General features: G+C 35.4%; 1 protein-coding gene across 1 annotated transcript in view; it reads right to left on the bottom strand.

Moving 5' to 3' along the window:
• The window catches only part of CDH10 (cadherin 10), a 128,838-nt gene that overhangs the window by 57,000 nt on the left and 58,457 nt on the right, over positions 1–13,381 (bottom strand). The window lies entirely within an intron of this gene.

Raw genomic sequence — 13,381 nt, 5'->3', positions numbered from 1 at the left:
TAATTTTAACAGATCTAACAACAGTTTGTTGCAAGTAATACAAAATTATTTAATGTGTATACTGTATATGTATGTATACCTCTCTGTTGTGCTAATGTATGCTTGCATAGAAGTGAATGAAACAAAAAACAATGATACAAGGAAATGATTAGAGGAATTAGGATTAGTTTGTTATTTCAAGGTGCTCACACTATGTGAAAGAGGTAGGATTATTTAAGAATGTACCTGGATTATCTGTAAATGTCTATTACAAACTCTAGGCCAACTACTAAAATAAAAAGGTATAGCCACTGTAAGAGAGGAAATGGACTCATGTAAAATATTTAATTAAGAACACAAAGGGCAAAAGACCAGTGGAAAAAAAATAGGAGAAAAGAACAAGGGCAGCAAATAGAAAACAGTAATGAATATAGTAAACATTATTTCATTTACATCAATAATCATTTTGAAGATAAATGATCTAAATGTACCAGTTAAATGATGGAAACTGTCAGAGTAGATCAATAATCAAAAATGGACTGTATGATATATGCAAGAAAATCCCCTTATCTATAAAAACACATATAATCTTTTAATCTAAAAGTAAATAGATGGAGAAAAATATACCATGGGGCCTCCCCTGGTGGCGCAGCGGTTGAGCGCTGGGCTGCAAAGCTGCCCACAACCTCTGCAGCACCAGTTCGATACCTGGCCACCAGCAAGGGTCCCACATGGCGCGCAGACCTCTCCTGCCGCTCCCACTGCTCCCCTCAGCAGTGTATTTCGTCACTCTGCCTGTTCTGTTCCCCGCTCTGGCTCTTGTGAATTCTCTCACCCTCCTGCGCTTCTGACTGTACCCAGTGCTTATATAAATAAATAAATAAATAAATCTTTAAAAAAAAAAGAAAAAGAAAAATATACCATGCTCTCACCAATCAAAAGAAGGCAAGAATAGCTATATTAATTTCCAACAGAGCAGATTTCAAAGAAGGAAAGTTATCATGGATGAAAAAGAACATTACATGATGATAAAGAAGTCAATACTTCAAGAAGACAATAATTCCAGTATGCAAAAGCCTAACAACAAAGCATCAAACTATACAAGGCAAAAGTTGGTATAACTGCATATAGAAATACAGAAATTCACTGTCATAGTTAGAGACTTAAATATCTGAAATACTAGGTGTACTCATTGCTATTAGGATATTGGTTTCCCAGGCCCTGTCTTTGGACACAATTAAGGAATATTTGTATATACATATAATATGACAGATATTGACAAAATTGTATGTACATATAAAAACACTAATGAAATAAACAAACATGATATACAATAATAATAATAAATGTATATGTGGAACATAAGGTGTTTATACCAAGGACATTCCTGAATAAATATTTTGATATGTTACTTCATGTAACACACAAAATAAACACTTACTATATTCTAACTGCTAAGAAATAATACAAATAAAATATTTTACATTTCTATCTAATTAGATCTCAAGATTTAAAAAGTGCCTAAAGAATAGTTAGAAATGTCTGCTCAGGAAACTTTCGTTCTTCACATATGTTCAAACTTGTTTTGGTACCATTTACATTTTACCAGTTAAAAACAGACTTTTGTGAAGCCTTTGAAATCATTTTAGTTTTCCAAAGGAATTTATGACCTGGCTAGATGCACAGTAATGTAAGATGAGGGATGTATTAGTAGCTGTTGGTTCTGAAGAACTGCTAACGAATTACCTATTTTAATAGGTTCTTGATCATCTTTTTTCAAAATTTGACCTAAAGAAAGGAAAAGAGTGGTGTCCATAAACATATTCTTTTCTTTAGAAGTTGTGTATTATGGGAATTTTGCATTAGTAAAGATCTAATTTAAAAGTTTTCAGTGCAATGCAATCTGCTCCCACTTTATCGTGTCACCCATCATAATCAGCACTTCAGTAATCAGCTGTGGATATATTAAAATTTTATATGCTTCCATGCATTTTATTAGTGACATTCATGATGAACCTTGAAGCTGTAGGCACAAAGGGAAAGATATTTAGAAGTGGGAAAAAACAAGATGAAGAAATAAGAAGAGCTTCAATTAAACTAAGAAGAGATTGATTAGTGTTAAAAGTCACAGGGTTCAGCCGTGAGAAAAATGCTTCAGAGAGTGGAATAAGTAGGGAACTGTGTGACAGAAAAATAAATTATTTTAAGTCAGAGGCCAAGAACGCATTATCATTCAGCTTTGAGTGAAGGTCATTGTAAGAACAAAGGAATAATTGAGAAATTGCATGAGAACTGATACAAGACATTGGTTACAATAGCAGGATGGCAAGAAGGAGAAGAGATTACTAACATTAATTAAGTATTTACAATATGCCAAAACACATAATGGAGTCCATAAATTACTATCCAATTCAAATATCTTCATGAATAAAAATGCTGCTATACAGTGGTAGGTTGGCAAAAACAACCAGTTCTCCAGAGACAGGAAGCCTGATGTACAGTGTCTTCCAGTTTCAGAGGAGTAAATACCACACCGTACTCAAAACTACCACCATGGGGCCTCCCCGGTGGTGCAGCAGTTGAGCGCTGGGTTGCAAAGCTGCCCGCAGCCTCTGCAGCGCCGGCTCAATCCTGGCCACTGGGTGAGGGTCCCACATGGCGCGCAGACCTCTCCTGCCGCCCGCTACTCCCCTCAGCAGTGTACTTCGTCGGTCTGCCTGTTCTGCTCCCCTCTCTGGCTCTGGGGAATTCTCGCACCCTCCCGCGCTTCTGACTGTACCCAGTGCTTGTATAAATAAATAAATAAATCTTAAAAAAAAGTTTAAAAACAAAACAAAAAAACTACCACCATGGCTTCAACTGGCACACAAATATCTTGAAAAATTAACAATGGGCTCTTGCAAATAGTCTTGAGCTGACACCAGCAGAGCATTGCCACTGTGTCTGGTGTAAAAATAAAGGCATAATGCAATTCACAAAGTCAGGAAAGGATAGCGTCAACTTTATATAAGTTTTTCCAGTTCAAAAATCCAGGATGTTTTTACAAAACCAGTTTTCAGGAAAAACAAACAAACAACAGCCACCAAAAAATAAGCAAAGCCCTTGTTTTCTAAATGACTGTGGAGAAAACTGACAGGACCAGAAGAGATTTAACTGGACCAGAAATCAAAATTAATTTGGAGCTTAAGAGAACTCAAGAAACTCAACAGCTAGCGGAATAAAGTCAAATATCCTCTGGGCATCTGGAATGGAGCTTTTGGAAAGTGTCTTATAAATTTCAGCTAAAAAATAACAATGTACAGGCTTCCTCACCATCTGAAAGTAGAGTGTTTTTATTTGGTATGACTTGGTAGGTTATTTTTTGGGGTCTGGGAACACTAAAAACTATTCCATATAAATTAATGGTAACAGGGTTCCCATAATGGAAAAATAACCTAGGAAATCATATCACAGAGGATCATTCTACTCCCAAATAATGGGCAAACCTGTACAGGAAGTTTTCCCTCTTCTTCTTTAAAACACATAAAAGAATTAGCAGATCAAGAAAGAAAAATACCATCCTATCTTTGAAGAAACCAAGTGATAACCCGAGGCTTCCCATATGCAGTGAATTTTAAAACAGCAAGAAGAAAGGACACAAAAGAGGAGGATCTAAGAAAAAGTCGACAGAGTTCAATTCGAAAAAAGCATTTGATATTACATGGCAAGAAAGCATTTTCTCATTTAGAAAAGAGGATGATTATGTGGGCTGAAGCCTGAGTAAAGAAGTTTGGGAGTAAAGGATCAGTTTTGACACACACGCAGCAGTATGAAATGAATGAAACAGAAGAGTACTATTTGCTGGGCGCTATCTAAGCATGGGGCTGAAAGAAGAAAGAAATCTACATTTTTAACAGTTCTAGATCTACCCAATTGAGTTGGCTGCATCGAAGTAAAACCACACAAACACCTTGCCTCTTACTCACATCACATCCACAGGTAGCTCCTGTTAAGTACACACACACACACACAGAATCCCATCCTGCACTCTTGACCCTCCTTCGCATATTGCCTGAAAATAAGTGCATCAGGACAAACATTGTGTTCAATCATAAATAAAGTGGGACCAGATCAGAATCTGTATAATTTGTTACTAGAATAATAAGAAAGCAAGCAGAAAACAGGATGAAAAGATAGTTATAATCAATATAGTCATTAGAAAATGATGATGGAACAGGAATGAAATGTTTTGTTTTATAGGATATAAACAATGTATATGGAATCCGAAGGTACCATACAGTTGCTGATTTATGTAGCACTTTTTTTTTGAACAATATAAAAATGATGCAACATTCAGGATAATAGGCAAAAACTGTTAAAAAAAAAAAAAAACAGTAGCCAGAAAATATATTTCTATATAACAAGGTCCAAATAGTGACAGAAGAATTGATAGGAGATACTACAATAACATCAAAGGGGGTAAAAAAATATAAACTTACAGAATGCGGGAGACTGCTCATGTATAGGGAGAGAATACATATACAAAATGTCTGTATCTCCTCTCAATTTTGCTGGGAAGCTAAAACTGCTCTAAAAAGAGACTTAAAATACAAAATTCAAGGGGCTCAGTAGTTAGAGAAACTTTACAGTGGACATGCTATTTTAATGCAATAATCATAGTAATCATCAGTAATGGGACAAGCTGGAATCTTATGCCTAATGATAGGCCACAATGAGGAAAAGAGCATCATTTATATGATCTCCTGCCAAAGATGTATAACCTAAATCTAATCATGAGAGAACGTCAGATGAAGCTAAACTGTAAGACATGCTACAAAATAAATGCTCTGTAATCTTCAAAACTGTCAAGGTCATGATATCAAAGCGAGATTGAGGACTTTATCAGAACGCAGAAGGAAATCAGAGATGAATATTAGACTGTTCAGTGCCATATAAGATTGTGAACTGCGTCCTTTAGCCATTATGGACCCTATTACAACTGGCAGCAACTGGATGGGGTCTGAGGCAGATGATCGCAATGTATCAATGTTAATTTCTTGATTTTGATGGTTATATTTTGGTGATGCAAGAAAATGCATTTTGTTCAAAGGAAAGAAACACCAAATTATTTAGTTGTGAAAAGTAAAGATTTAGAGAAAAAATGAAAGAATAAAGGCAACTATTTCCAAGAGGAGAATCAGAATACAGGCTGTGTGTCTGTGGCAGGAGGAGGGTGTTTAGAATACAAAAACAAATGAATAATTTAACTACATAATAATAATCAAATACTCATTTAGGAATACGTACTCAAATTGTAAATAACAATTTACATATTTACATGCAACGTAAATTGGTGAATATATATATATATGCAACTTTTAATAAAATTGTTTCTCAGACATAATAGAGAAGTAATTTGGAAAAAAGTTATGTTAAAAACTATTTAAAATGCTGGAGGAGATATAACCAATGATTCCATAAAAGAAACAAAGATAAGAAATGATGCCAAAACAAAAACTAATTGAAAGTAGAACCCTATATCAGACTGTAGAACAACAAATCAGAATCTGCTCTTTTCTATTAGTATATGTTTATAGAAGAAAGTGACTTTGCAGTTTTGTTACTGATCTGGGGTAATAGGTATTCAAAGCCAAAGTTGTAGACATAGCACACAAAGATTAAAAGTAGTTGCCTATTAAGGAACTGGAGAGAAAAATTGCCTTACTATAAACAAATTGAGATGACTAAAGGAAAGAAAATACGTAAGCAACGAAAGGTAAAGGAAAAAAAAAAAAACAGCTATGTGAGATTACAGCCACATGTTGACCCTCACTAATATTTTGAGCAAGATTAAAAATACATGAGTAAACCGGAAAATACTAGGATAAAAATTTAAAAGCAGTCAGATAAAAACATGCTCTCTTCAAGGGAGAAGCGGATTGTCACCTGATTTTCAATAGGAAAACTACATTAATAATCCAGGAGACAGAAATGTACCCTGAAGCAGCTGTCATTCCTAAATTATATACTTGCACAAATCAACTTTTTTTTTTTTTGAGGTGGGAAGTCTTTATTTTGAAAATCAAATCAATATAGTTAAATTGAATCTTAATAGTATCTATTGTTATTGTCAAATTAATGACATATAATGCATGCTAACACCTTGAAACACATCTCCATTCTATGTCTGCCAAGAGACCAAACTTGGTTTGATATTTCCATTCTTTTTTTTATTAAAATTTTTTTGGCAACATTGTTCATTTTTAAACAATATTTGCTTCCCCCCGCCTCCTCAGGTGTAGTCCCCATAGAGTTTCCTTCACCAATGCACCTGTGCACCATCACCTCAGTCCCCTGTGCTCCTCCATTCCTCCCTCTGATCCCTCTCCCTCCTCTTCCTCTGCAGGATGGCTCTGATTTGTAATTGTCTAATTCTCTAGTCTTTTAAATCACAGTTCACTCTACTATAGTCTCTACACCATATTCTCATCTGTTTTCTTTTGCTACGAAGTTTTACAATCATGTAAAAATTATTTTATAATGAGTTAAGGAGATTGTCATCTGTACTTTACACATTATTTAGTAATAGCTTACCAAACCCTGTGCTAAGATAACAAAATGAAGATTTGTAACTACTAAGCAGAAACAAAAAGTAACACTATAAAATTACACAAAACTTTAAATTGGTCAAAAGAAGATATAAAAAAAGGAGAGATGTGCAAAAAACCAACAGATGCTATAAATAGAAAACAAACAGCAAATGAAAGATTTTGATCTAAACATATGAAAAACATATTAAATGTAATAAATATCCTACTGTATTTTTAGAAATGAAGCTAATCATCTTGAAGTTTCACCAGGAAATTATCTCCACCAGAATGAAGATCAGTTGTAAAAACAGAGACTATTTTTAGGACAAATTTTGATAGTCCTTCAAACAAATTTGATACAAAGGGTACACTTTCACTACCTCCTCCAACTTAGTCTGTAATTCTAGATGTTTTGTTTCCATCTCTCTTGAATTAAGATATTTTGTCTATTATAGACTTGAGACAGCAGGGAAAGGTGAAAGAGGGATCAAAACAGGGGAGGGAAGAGCACAAGGGACTGCGGTGATTGATCACGGGTGCCATGGTCGTAGCAGAATTTTGGGGACTACACCTGAGCAGAGAAATCACAAAAATGAACAATGATGTCAGAAAATAAAAAACGCTTTCATGTCTAAAATTTTAAAAATATGATTAGATTATTTCTTAAAAATTAAAATTAAAAAATATTAAATTAATAAGCATTGACTATAATCCTTTAAAATCTTCAGCACTTATTAAAATGTAATATTTATGAACATCAGAAGTCCATCTACATTAAAGCATTATCCTCAGTTTCTAAACCATTATAGGGTGCTCAAAGAAATAAGCATTATTAAATCACTGAATGAATGATTGTAATGAACAAAGATATATATTCACTTCATTGTAAATAGTGTTTGCTTTCTATGGCATTAACATTCTTTTTTTAAAAGATTTATTTATTTATGCATACAAGAACTGGGGTACAGGCCAGAGGTCGGGTGGGATTCACCAGAGAGAGTGGGATACAGAACAGGCAGATTGACTGAAATATACAGGACAGGTCTGCTGTGCCATGTGGGTAGCTCCCTGGCCAGCTGGGGATTGAACTCGTGCTGCAGCAGCTGCAAATAGTTTCATACCACCAGGGAGGCCCCCTTTATTGCATACATTCTTTCCTATAACAAAAATATTCTTCCCCAGTCACATTTTCGTGTGCTTTCACAATTTGTATATTTGTTATTTTAAGACCAGTGCAATTTTACCTTGTATTAAAGATATCTTAATTTTTTTTAATTAAGGCAGCATCGGCTTACAATGCTGTATATGATTTAGAAGTAGGATCATGTCAAACCCACCAAAAAGGCTCCTGTAGTCCTCTACCACAGTCCAGTAAGCCTCCTACCCACTCTACCCCTCAATATTCTCCTCAGGTAACCCCAATTCTATAATCCGATTTGCACAGTTTGTTACTGTTTTTATTTTATCTGACTCTCTGTTTCATTTCTGTATATTCCACTTAAGTGACATAATCCAGCATATGTCTTTCTCCTTCTGACTTATTTAGCCTAGCATAATGCCCTCCAGTCCATCCATGTTATCACAAATGGCAAGTAATATTCCATTGCACATATATGTCACATCTTCTTAATCCACTCACCTGTCTTTGGGCACTTAGGCTGTTTTCCATGACTTGGCTATTGTAAATAGTGTTGCATTGAACATGGGAGTGCACACATACCTTCAAATTAGTGTTTTGACATTCTTTGGGTAGAAAAAAAGAAGTGCAATTGCTGGATCATACGGTAGATCTGTCTTTCATATTTTGATAAATCTCCATACTAGTTTCCATAGGGACTGGACTAGTTTACATTCCCACCAGAGTACAAGGGTTCCGTTTTCTCCACCTACTTGCCAACACTTACTGAAATGCGAAATTCTCACAGGTGTGAGTTGGTATCTCATTCTGGCATTCATTTGCATTTCCCTGATGACAAATGATGATGAGCATTTTTTCATGTGCCTTGGCCATCTCTCTGTGTTCTTTGGAGAAGTGCCTGTTTAGCCCTTCTGCCCATTATTTGTTTGGGTTGTTCATTTTCTTTTTGTTGGGCCATATAAGTTCTTTGTAGATCTTGATTATCAGTCCCTTGTCAGATGTCTGGTGTGCAAATATTTTCTCACACTCAGTATGGCGTCTTTTTGTTTAACTGATAGTTTCTTTCAATATAAAGAAGATTTTTTGTTTGCTATAGTCCCCATTGTTTATACTCTTTTGTTTCTCTTGCTGTCATTGATGAATCCACAAAGTCATCATTGAAGATTATGCTGTGGAGTGCTTTGCCTATGGTTTCTCCTCTGTATTTTATGGTTTCCAAGTTTTTAATTGGTTGATTTTTGTAAATGGTGTGAGACAGTAGTCCAGTTTTCACTTTTTGCTTGTGGCTGTTCATTTAATTTTAGCATTATTTCCCAATTGAGCCTATGCTTATCTTTGAAGTTCAGGTGCATATCCTAGAGACAGAAGAAAATTGGGTTTTGTTTTCTGATCCAACCAGTCACTCTGTGTCTTTTGATTGGTGAGTTTAGTCCATTACATGTAGGGCAATTATTGATATATAAGGGTCTGTTACTACCATTTTGTTCTTAGCTTTCTGGGTCTCTCTCTTTCTTGATTTTGTTGTTTTGTGATTGATCTCTTTTATTTTGATAGGAGAACTCCTTTCAGTATTTTTTGTAGGGGGAGGTCTACTGTTGGCAAAATCCTTCAGCTTCTGTCTGTCTGAGAAGGCCTTTATTTCCTCACATGATGGAGAGTCTTATAAGGTAGATTATTCTTGCCTGGTTGTACTTACCTGAGTATTTGAGTATATGATCAAATTCTTTCTTTGCCCAGAGTGTTCCCTCAGAGAAGTCAGATATAAGTCTAAATGAAGGTACTTGTGTAGACTATATGAATTTTTTCCCATGATTCTTTTTATAGATTACATGATTCTTTCTTTGTCTTGGACTCTTGGAAATCTTACAACTATGTGTTTTGGTCTCATTACATTTAGGTCATCAGGTGTTATTTTAGCTTCAGGGATTTGTATATTTAGTTTCTACTCCAAGTCTGGGAAGTTTTTCTCTGTTGTTTCTTTGAATAAACTCTCTGTTCCCTTCCCTTTCTCTTGCCCTTCTAGAATAATCTTTATTATTATATTGCTTTTCCTAATGGAGCTGGGTAAGCATTGGAATGACTAGGTGGTTCACACAGAACCCTAAATTGCTACACCTGCTTGCTTATACATTTGCATCACTAGGTAAGATTAGTCATTCTTTGGAGTACTTTCTCATTTACCTCTATATCAGTCCTAGTCCAACCCCCATCTCTCTTCTAGGAAGTTCTCTACCTCTATGTTGTTTGATTTATGTCAAAGGCCATGTCCCTGAACTGTGCTTTTCTCTGTGTCCCTTCAGAAGCTCAACTCTCACAGATGAAATCAATCCATTCATAACTCAACTCTATCCCTACTCTTCTGGAATCAGTATAATCAAGCACTCACAAACCAGATTTAGTGTTAAGCTTATGGTGCATTTTTGTAAATAGCAACATAACTGGTGTCATGGAAAACTGAAAAAAACTCAGTGGTTTTGAAACTTTTATGGGGTATTTGGAAGACACAACACTGAACTGAGAAGTTCACTGGTAATACTTAATTTAAACAGCAGCTAAAATAAGTAATGTTCCTTTATACAAATGTCTATAATAGTACACATTCTAAAAACTCAACTTCCTACTTGATAAAATAACTTTTACTGGGCTGAGATTTAACATCTTAATTTAAAATTCTAAATTAATAGTTTTATGTAATGTATAAATGCATAAAATATATCTTTGAATCTGAAGTTAGTGAAACTACTAACAAGGAAATCTGGAATTTACATGAATTGGCTTTTACCTATTTTAGATTGTAAGTAGGAACTCAAAGTTTTGTATATTATATCCCAACACAATTAGTTCCTTTTCTATATTGAATCTGTCAATGAGAAACTTAAATTCATTCCTTCATTTTAACTTTTAGTTACAATTACTAGGAGTCATGGAATGAATGCATCCAATTGCCAACACAAAAACAAAAATGGTAAAAAAAAATGATGATAATAAAACAAAATATTAAGGTTATATAACTGATAAAATAAATTAAGAATTTATGGGCATCCCCTGGTGGTGCAGCAGTTGAGCACTGGGCTGCAAAGCTGCCCGCAGCCTCTGAAGCACCAGTTCAATCCCTGGCCCTCACCAAGGGTCCCACATGGTGTGACAGATCTCTCCTGCCATGCCTGCTGCTCCCCTCAGTAGTGTATTTCGTCAGTCTGCCTGTTCTGCTGCCCGCTCTGTCTCTGGTGAATTCTCTCACCCTCCTGCGCTTCTTATTGTACCCAGTGCTTGTATAAATAAATAAACAAATAAATAAATAAATAAATAAATAGAATTTACTACATTATGTAAATATTTAAGAACAAACTTCAGAAAATTTGAGAAAGTGTTCCTTCCTTTACTACTCTTCTTTTCTAAGAAGAAACTGAGAATTCAAATATACAAATATATATTAAGTACAAGACACTGATAAGTAAACAAAATAATGTAAATCCCATATTTTCATTTTCTTTACTGAAAAGAACATCAATCTTCAGTACAATGGGGACAAAATTTTATTGAATACATAATTATACACTATCTCCAAGAAGGAAAATGAGAAGAGTTTCCATAGAAATTCATAATACCATAATAATAATTTCCCAAGTTTCATGGCCATTACACATGCACCTGTTATGATACATTATATTTGGATACAGTCTACAGAGCAACTTTATGTGAAATTTAATATACGTTTATCTCCAGAGATTTCTTTCAATTTTTTGCTAAAAGTCAATCACTCAACTTTCACATAATCTTCATTCCAAGAAGATTATTTGTTAAATGTTCTATATTTGAAAAATGATGGTTTGAAATGTAGAATTTAAAGATATTCATCTCCGAAACCCCTTGCTTGGGAAGGTAAAGAAAGGGGAGGAGGTGCTATCTGGTACATAGGAAAATTCTGAAAGGTCAATGTTGTGATTACATCACTGAAAAAAGAAAAAGAAGCTACACCAAATAGATTGTGGTTTAGAATATACTTGAATGATTTAGAGAAAATTTTTTTTTGATTATTGGCTGCTAAACATAGAAATGCTCTGAGTTCATTATTGGTTGGCTTGGTTTCTTCCTGCTGTGCCAGTGACAATTTAGCCACTGAGTTGTCTTTTTATTTTTCCCCATATATCTTTTTTCTTCAATGGGTTTTTAAATACCATACTGTATAATGTAATTAAAGTTTAAAAGGAGTATTTGAAAATATATGAACCTATAACATGTATATATATATAAACATATATATATATAAACTTATATTTATATGTATATAAACTTCCATTGACCTGGAAGTTCAGGACATATTATATAGAAAGATCTCATGAACGCATCCCATACATTTTGTATGCTGTTCCACTTAAGCAATTTTTGATGTGCTTTTATAGAAGAGAAAAAGGAAGAACAAAATGTACATCAAGATGCATATATGCATATATTTTAAGTATCTAACAGCTTTAATTAACTATAGTGATTTAAAATTCTTGACTAGTTTTCTTTACCAAAGAATCAAACACTACTAAGTGATTCTGGGAATTCAATTCAGATCATTTCGATCAACTAAATATTAAGCGCTACTCTAACAACTAGAGATAAAGTGAGATATGAAATAAAGTTCTTGATCAAGGTGTTAATATTCTTTAGGAAAGGACAAATGAAGTACATAAGAAGTAGTTGGAGTGTCAGGATGTCAGGAGAGTATATAAGGTAATGATAATTCAATTCACCCACATTTATTAGATCCTTATTAAAATCTAGATAATGAAAAATAGATGCAAAGAAGTCAAATAACTGCTATGTTCTGGAAGACCCAAAGGAACTGCATTACGGTTTCCGTGGTCCAGACACCTGTTATATCTTTGTCTGGTTGGTTTTGCAACAGGGTGGTCCCCAGGAAAGGGGGAGGTTCCCTGCCCCACCCAAGGGAGGGTGGAGCTGAGCAGGAAGAGAAGAAGCTGCAGGAAGAGACGGAGGAGGGAAGCAGGATGGAGCAAGGAGACCTGAAGGAGGCGCATGGAGCCTAGAGACACGTGAAGAAACTGCGCTTGTCTTTTGGTCGTGGACTGGGTGACACAGATGTGGGTGAGACCCATGGGGAGGTGACAATGGCAGCTTTTATCTTGATGTTGATTTTGCTCTTTTCCTTCCGGGCTTGTCTGGTTGTTTGTGACCCTTTTCTGTGGGTCCCCACTGGAAGATGCTTTAGACTTGTGGCAGGCTTTGGGGCCTTGTTCTGGGCCAATCCCATATGGATGGAGTTTTACCCACGAGGGGATGGGTAACTTTGGGTGCTTCATTTAGAAACTAGACTCTTTGCCTTACCTGTATTGTTTCCTAGTTTTTAATTAAAGTTCCTTTCCATTAAAGTGTCATATGTTTTGTGTTGATGCGGCGGATGGCAGAACCCATTTAGAATAGGCAGGTTTGCGGGGTTTGGGCTGCCCCTCTCCTTGTCCTATAACAGATTTGGCGTCCAACGTGATTTAGGACAGAGCCATCCGTGGTTAGTCAGCCCCATGGGGAAATTGGGCTTCCCTGTGGCGCTGGCTACCATAAGCGCAAATGTGATTTTTGGTTTCTCCGGTGTGTTTGTTTCATATGTCGATTTGCTGTTGAAAAACTGGCTTGGGCTTTGTGAAGATCTGTGTGTCTGTGTGTAATTTGTTTGTAGTGACTTGCT

This window comes from Talpa occidentalis, unplaced genomic scaffold (genome assembly GCF_014898055.3).
Source record: "Talpa occidentalis isolate TD23 unplaced genomic scaffold, MPIMG_talOcc4v2.1 talOcc4.6, whole genome shotgun sequence".
In the NCBI taxonomy this organism is placed as follows: domain Eukaryota; kingdom Metazoa; phylum Chordata; class Mammalia; order Eulipotyphla; family Talpidae; genus Talpa; species Talpa occidentalis.
The sequence above is the reverse complement of the archived record's forward strand: the minus strand, read 5'-3'. Positions and strand labels throughout refer to the sequence as shown.